Genomic DNA, 7,089 nt, shown 5'->3' with positions numbered 1-7,089 from the left:
AGGGAGAATTCCAGAGGTTCTAAGTAGCAGATTGATAGGTGATCCCATGGTTTGAGTACCATGATTCGTAGCGGTTAGTGCTTTTGGTTTTATCAGTTGTCCCGTTGTGGTTGATTAGACTTAGATCAGATGATAGAGTGTGGGGCCAGAGGGCCATGTCGAGCACGTTTTAATGGAGTATACCTTGAGAGGGAAATCGAGTTAGCTTCCGAGAGATTTTATTGGTGAGATGCCAGTTGGAGTCGCAAGGCTCATGGATGCGTAGAGATCACGCTTATTGGAAGATCGAGGTCTGAGCTGAGCCATCGGCTGATGGATGAGATGTCACATTCTGTGGAAAGGGTGCGTTGTCCCCGTTTCCTGGGAGAAGCAAAAGGGATATCGAGTTTTTGGTGTCTGAGTTTGGAGGTAAACCCCGTGGGGGTAGCTTATGGTGGTGACCTTTTCACCAGAGAATTTAGGCAGTATGTCTGCTGTGAGGTATTTCTTGTATTATGGGGTCATTGTGGGGACTGAGATGGAGGAGACCCAGGAAGGTGCCCTTATGAGTGTGGCATGATCTTGGTAGCAGTTTCAGGTGGTTAAGAGGAATATTTCAGGGTGGAGGACCTCGTTGTTATGTTGTGTATTGGCTGTGAGAGTGAGGTCTCGTGCTTTGATGATGATTCCCGTGTTGGGAGGCTATTTGAGGAGTCAGAGATGAGATGTGTGATATTGCATTATTTCTGGACTGAGGGTCAATATTATTTCAGAACAGTTGAGGTGTCCGACGGTATATCGGTCTGAGGTTTCGAGGTGACTAGAGGCAGTCACGTTGGGAGGATTTTGATGTTTTTGTTTGAGTTACATGATATTTGGAGTTGCTTGGTTTCCATTGGGAAGATCATTGAGTGTTTATGTGGTATGTTCCAAGAGTCAAGTGTGATGTACCTGGTGGAACAGGCTATGGAGTAAATTGTTGGTATGCCTACTGGTAATGGTTTGAACCCTGAGTGGGGGAGAACTGGGTAGTCAATTGAGAAGATCAAAAATTTGTTCAAGTGCAGTTAGAGAACTGATTATGGAGATCTGCGGTGCGGACATATGAACCTGGGATATTGGTGGATGTGGCAAGGTGCGAGGTAGGATGATGTATGAGTATGAGCTTAAGGAGGGATGAGAGAATCCACGACAGGTGGCCGTTGATCAGAGGATTTATTATGGCTAGAGATTTTTCAGGTTTGAAAATGTTGAGTTCTAGGCGGTTGGATCGCTGAGTTCAGGGTGCAATACCTGAGATTTGCAGGTATAGGTATAGATTGTGATCTATACTCCAGAAGGGGCAGGAGTTGAATTGTCAACCAATTTCAACGTCGGTATGAGTAGTTCATATGGGCGCTGATCAGGAAAGGGTGGATCTTCAGATTTTGTTAATGTGTATTCAATTATTGACGATTCCTATGTGTTTCAATTGTGAGATGGGAGTATTTTGAGGTTTTCGAGTTATGTAGGTGGAAGATCAGTGGTTAAGGCAAGACCACGTGAGATGCTGTGATGGTGTACCGAGGTACCTGAGTATGATGTCCTAATTTTTGGTCATGTTAGGACTCGAGTTGTGAGATGGCGATTGGAGTACCGAGTGATTTTGTTCGAGTGGGAACCCATCAGCTAATTGTCGCTGGAATGAGACTGTCTAAGGGTGTATATGTGCTGAGACTAGTGCCTTGCCTGCGAGAACTTACATTAGAAGTGGTGGTGCATAAGCTGGGTGGGTGTAAGCACCTATCTATGTTGAGCTGCAGAGCATGAGTCGGTGAACTTAGTGTGGTGATGTCTTGATGATGAGATTATGGGGGGATAAGAGAGAAATGATTCGAGTGGGGAGTATTCGCTTGGGATTATCAGGAGAAATCATGGAGTGAGCCCATAGTGAGTCAGTGAGCGAGAGAGTGTTGTAAGACTACGGAGAGCCGTAGCATCCATGAGTCAGTGGGAGAGAGTGTCGTGATACTACGGGGAGCCGTACTATTCACTGGATAGTGGGAGGGTGCTGTGATACTGTGAGGAGTTGTAGTATTCATTAGTCAGAGTATGACGCAAAGGAGTTCTTAGGCTTGGGTAGCCTTACCACTTGAGTCTTCGGAAGCCTGGTTGCCGAACCAGGGGTGAGACGGGGGTCTCCGTGTCGGGTGGGAATCATTGTATCCCTGGGATGAGGAGGGATTATCGTAATCAGAAGGAATTAAAGAGATGGTGTGTGCATAAATCCGCGAATTTTGGGTCATGAGTTGAGTACCAGATTGGAAATGAGTGGTTCCAATTCTGCTATTGAATCAGACTCTCGATGCTCGAGTTGGGATCTATTCGTGTATTGAATAGGTGAGATAAGGTTTCGGATTCGTGGATGGGTTTCATTTTGAGGAGGGTAATGACCTCCATCTGATGTCTTAGGCCGGAGTGGGTCGGTTTCGTTGGTATGAGGAGTACCACGAGATGCAGGGAACCAGTAGGTGGTAGACGAGCGTGGTCGGAAGTGAGACGATTTCAGGTGGGGTTGTAGTATTTGCATGGGGTAATGCGAACTTCGTGACTTGTGTGTCACTATGAGCCGAGATAGTTATTGGGAGGTGAAACTCGGTAAGTCATTTTATTAGGGGTGGAGTGGGTAACCTTTGGAGGTTCAACTTTTGGGTCAGAGTCGACCTGGTGGTCAGTGTTAAAAGGGACTATTGAGAAAAGTTGGGGCTTATGTTTAAGAGTATCAGAGGATCATTTTGGGCTGACTTGACCATTTTCTTGTGCCTGAGGACAGAGTTTTGAGGATCATTCCTTTAGAAGAGTTCAAATAGTTGTTCACGCGGTGGGTCCTTAGTGGGTTATGACCTTTCAGTTCCTCCTGAGTTCAACCGGAACCGATTAGAGAATCAGAGTTGGTAGAGTGTTCTTAGATCCTGTTATTCGATAAGCGGTTAACATGATGACATTTTGCGAGGGTGGTCTGGCAGGGAGACAGACCATTAGAGTTTTAAACTTCTGGAGAGTCAGACCGAATACTACAGCGGCATAAGGGTTTGTTCTTCTTCGGGGTCGGGAGTTCCTGTTGGGTCTAGGTGTCATCGGAGGAGATTGTTGAATGATATGAGGCCCTTTTGGTGGTGCTTCGCGGGTTCTAGGTTCGATCTTCGTGTTGATAAGGAGCAATTTCGAGGCCGAAATCTAATTAAAGTGGGGGAGAATTGTAACATCCTGCTTGGATCGTCCGTGATTAGGGTTCGTGGGCTGTAAACCGGGCATGAGGAGGTCTCAGGGTTGCAAAGAGTTACTAGGAGCGTAGGGCATCTCGTCACCTTTCTGTGGGTATGAGGTTCATTGGAATCAAAGTTATATTGAGGAAGCGATGGAAGTTTGAAGTTGTGGCAGGATGAGTCCCTTATTTGAGAAAAGGTGGCAGCTGAGTACGCTGGGCGTACATGTGTGTACGCTTAGCATACTCATGTGCGTGAAATTAAAGCGGAGTCACCCAGTACGCTGGGTGTAATAGGTCCAAAAAGAAACCCTAATATTTTGGAGTGTCCCCATTTAAGGAACATTATCTCTTCATATCCAGCCACCATTTCCAGATTTCAACTCTCTCAAAACCCTAATTCCTGTTCTTTAAGCTTGAGTGTCTATTGTGAGCTTATAAGTGTTCTTGTGGGATTTTTGAAGTGAAGAAGGAGGATGGAAGAGAATAGAGTTGGAGTCTAGGCTTTGGATCTGAGCTTTTCTGTGGATGGAGCATCATTTGAACGTATGAAGCTCAAATATTTCCCATCCTATTGATTTATGCATGATTTTGTCCATTTTAGGGTTTTTGGTCCCAAAGCTTGAAGCTTTATGAGTTGTTGCACTCCAGAGCCTAATGATTATTCTTTAAAGTGTTTCTTGGGGAGAGGATCCATAAAAATGAGGTCTTGGACGTTGGAATCAAGCCATGCATGAGTTATGAGCTTTTTGAGATAAGCGAGTGAGTGTTTTGGGTGTTTGTGACCTTCTCAGCCATGCAAAGACGGAAAGTCACTGACTTTAAGGAGTAAGAGTCATTAAGGAGTCCAGATCTAAGATTTGAGTTGATGTCTTAATTGATTAAAACCAAATGAGTAGAAAGAGTGAATCTGGGGAGTACGCTGAGCGTAATTCCTGTATGTCCCGCATACTGCCCCAATGTCCCTGATGGCCAATCGGGATTCATGAGTACGCTAAGCGTACCAAGAGAGGTACGCCCTACATAACCTCACTGTGGACTTTTGGGTTAAGTCTCATTTTGGGCCTTAAGTGTTGGGCCTAGAGTTTGGGCTTGTTGCAATAAAGTTTTGGACCAGAGGAATATGTATATGTGCTTTGCGCCCTTGAGTTGGGCTTTCCAATTAGATTTGAGAGTTGGGCCTCGGGAGAGCCCATTTATTATTGGGCCTTGGTAGGCCCAATGGATTTTAGGTTATTGATGGGCCGGTTAGTGGACTACCTTATGACCTAATGAGTGATAGTTTGGACTTGGTTCCTAATTGAGTTAATTGCGGATTTGGCTCAAAGTTAGAGGCCGGTGCGTAGCAGCAGCGTTTATAGGGGTTGTTCATCATTCGAGGTGAGTCTTCTCACTATACTTACTATGAGTGGTATCCTTGTGTGACCGAGCTGTCTTATGTGCTTATCTGTGTATTGTGATATTATGCCTTATGTCTTTGTGATTTTTCTAAGTATTATTATCATTATTATGAGTTTATTGAGTTGGGACCGGAGGGTCCACCCGAGTTTTGGGACCGGAGGGTCTCACTGAGACACATCAACCGGAGGGTCTTATCTGAGTATAGCCATGAGAGGCTACTGAGATATGTGTGGTATTCTGGAGAACTCACTAAGCTTCGTGCTTACCGTGTCATGTGATATGTGTTTCAAGTTTTTCTTAGGGTCGTGGGAAGGCGCCAGCTTGATTGTACACACCAGAGAAAGAGTTATATTTCGATGATCCTGGATTATTAATCAAAATATTATGGAGTTGTGATGGCAATTAAATAAATGAGATTTTTGTGAAATGTGTTATGAGAATTATGTGATTTTTAAAATGAAAAATTTGTTTAAAAATTTACGTCGTTACAATTTAAGTCGTGTAAAAATGCATGTTCAGATAATTTGAGCAAACCTAAATTATCATCATCTCATACGTAGAGACGGAAAGTGAAACACACAAAATAAAAAATCAAAATAATTAAAAAAATTATTACAAAGAATCAAACATAAATCAAAGTTAAATTTGTTGGTAGTTACATTAACAAAATTGTAAGGTATTGACAAGGTAATGCGTTGATGCCCAATAAAATTTGCAGGAGGTAGATGTAACACAGGAGAAACAAAGGAATAATACGTTTGAGAAAAAATATGGGATATTACTTGCTAACCATTGGAAATTTGAAAATAAAATACTTCTTAATAACACCCTGTATATACTAAATTAATTAGACTCCAAAACTAACCGAAAAAACCTTTAAAATGAAAAAAAAAAAAATCCCAAAATACCGTTAGTACAAAATTCATCCTAGATTCTTAATTATCCAAAATTTTCCCTCCTAATTCAGAATCTCGCACATCTTCATTCCTAACAACTTCTTTATCTTGTCTTTTCGAACCATCTCGAGTCTCGACCTTTTCTGGATACCCGATCTGCACTTCGGTCACATCAAAAGTATTCTCTAAACCCCTTTTGATTTATCACCACACTTGTAACATGTAACATGGTGTAACGCCCCATTTTCACAACCGAAAATTTTCATTTTATTTAAGTAGAGTTTCCCATCTATAAATCCATCTTGAAGAAAACCATTTATTTGAAAACCATTTATTAAAATCAGATTAATATTAAAGCGCAAAATCTTCATCGTTGACGATGAATGTGTGTGCCTTCGCCTTCCCATGATGACCGATGATACTTGAAATACTAAACAACTGATTAAGCACAAAGCTTAGTGAATTTCCCCCAAAATACCCCATATGATAAACATACAAGCATGCATCGGGTCCACTCAACCTTCAGGCTGGAATACCCAGGGTTTGTTGGCCTACCGCCTCAACTTAACTGCTCTTCCTGAACCTCCATGCCTACTGCTTACAACACAAAGCAGGACCGCCTCAACCCACCACTACCATATGTCGACATATAAACAATCAGGATCAAGTAGGCACATAATACAAGCAAAAAACAATCATACAACTCACTACAGCCTACTAGTCCTCACATCACACACTCACGCGCTACTAGTTATTCTCCATGACATGCGTAACCATAAGTGAGATAACCACCTGAACAGATGATCCTACTCTAGTGCCACAAAAAAATTAAGGAACGGGAAAGAAACCCTAGATCAAGAGTTCTCATGCTATCTTACATGACCACATACAGTCTGTAGGTCACTCTACTAGATGATAACCAACAAGTATAGGTAAACATACAAATCTATAGATCACTACTGCATAGCAACATCCTAAATACCAAAAATCCAAGGAATGAATAACCGTATATACTCAGAGGTGAGATAGACACCCACACAGGTCATCTTACTCTCGAACCACAACCAAACAAGGAACATGTAAAAGATCCTAGATCTAGAGTCCTCAATCTATCCTACATGATTATATACATTCCCTATGACATCCTTCTACTAAAGATAACCAAAACTAGTGGGCCGTCATTGGTGCCTTCAACCCACGGGTATAGTGAGGTGAAACTCACATAGGTATGCATGTAAGTAATCACAGTAGTAGCAAAGAAATCAACTAGCTTCAACTCACTTCCAATCACCTATAGGGAAATACTTGATTTAATACCCGATCGTTGGCCATAGTCACTTAAAGCTGTGACATCCTCACATAAAATAATAACCAAGGTTTAACATAAAATGAAGATTAAGGTTAAGCGAGGACACTTAACCCGTTCATTACTTAACCCGCTAAAGCATCACCCAATAGAGTTTGACCTAATTAATATTGGCTTACAATAATAATCCCAACAACAACCCAAATACGCTTCACGGTCTTGTGTGCCAAATAAGGTTTCCCAATTCAATGGTTTTAGGGTTG

Source organism: Lactuca serriola, chromosome 9 (assembly GCF_051521515.1).
Source record: "Lactuca serriola cultivar US96UC23 chromosome 9, Lser_US96UC23_V15, whole genome shotgun sequence".
Classification (NCBI taxonomy): domain Eukaryota; kingdom Viridiplantae; phylum Streptophyta; class Magnoliopsida; order Asterales; family Asteraceae; genus Lactuca; species Lactuca serriola.
This window is presented reverse-complemented; position numbering follows the sequence as displayed.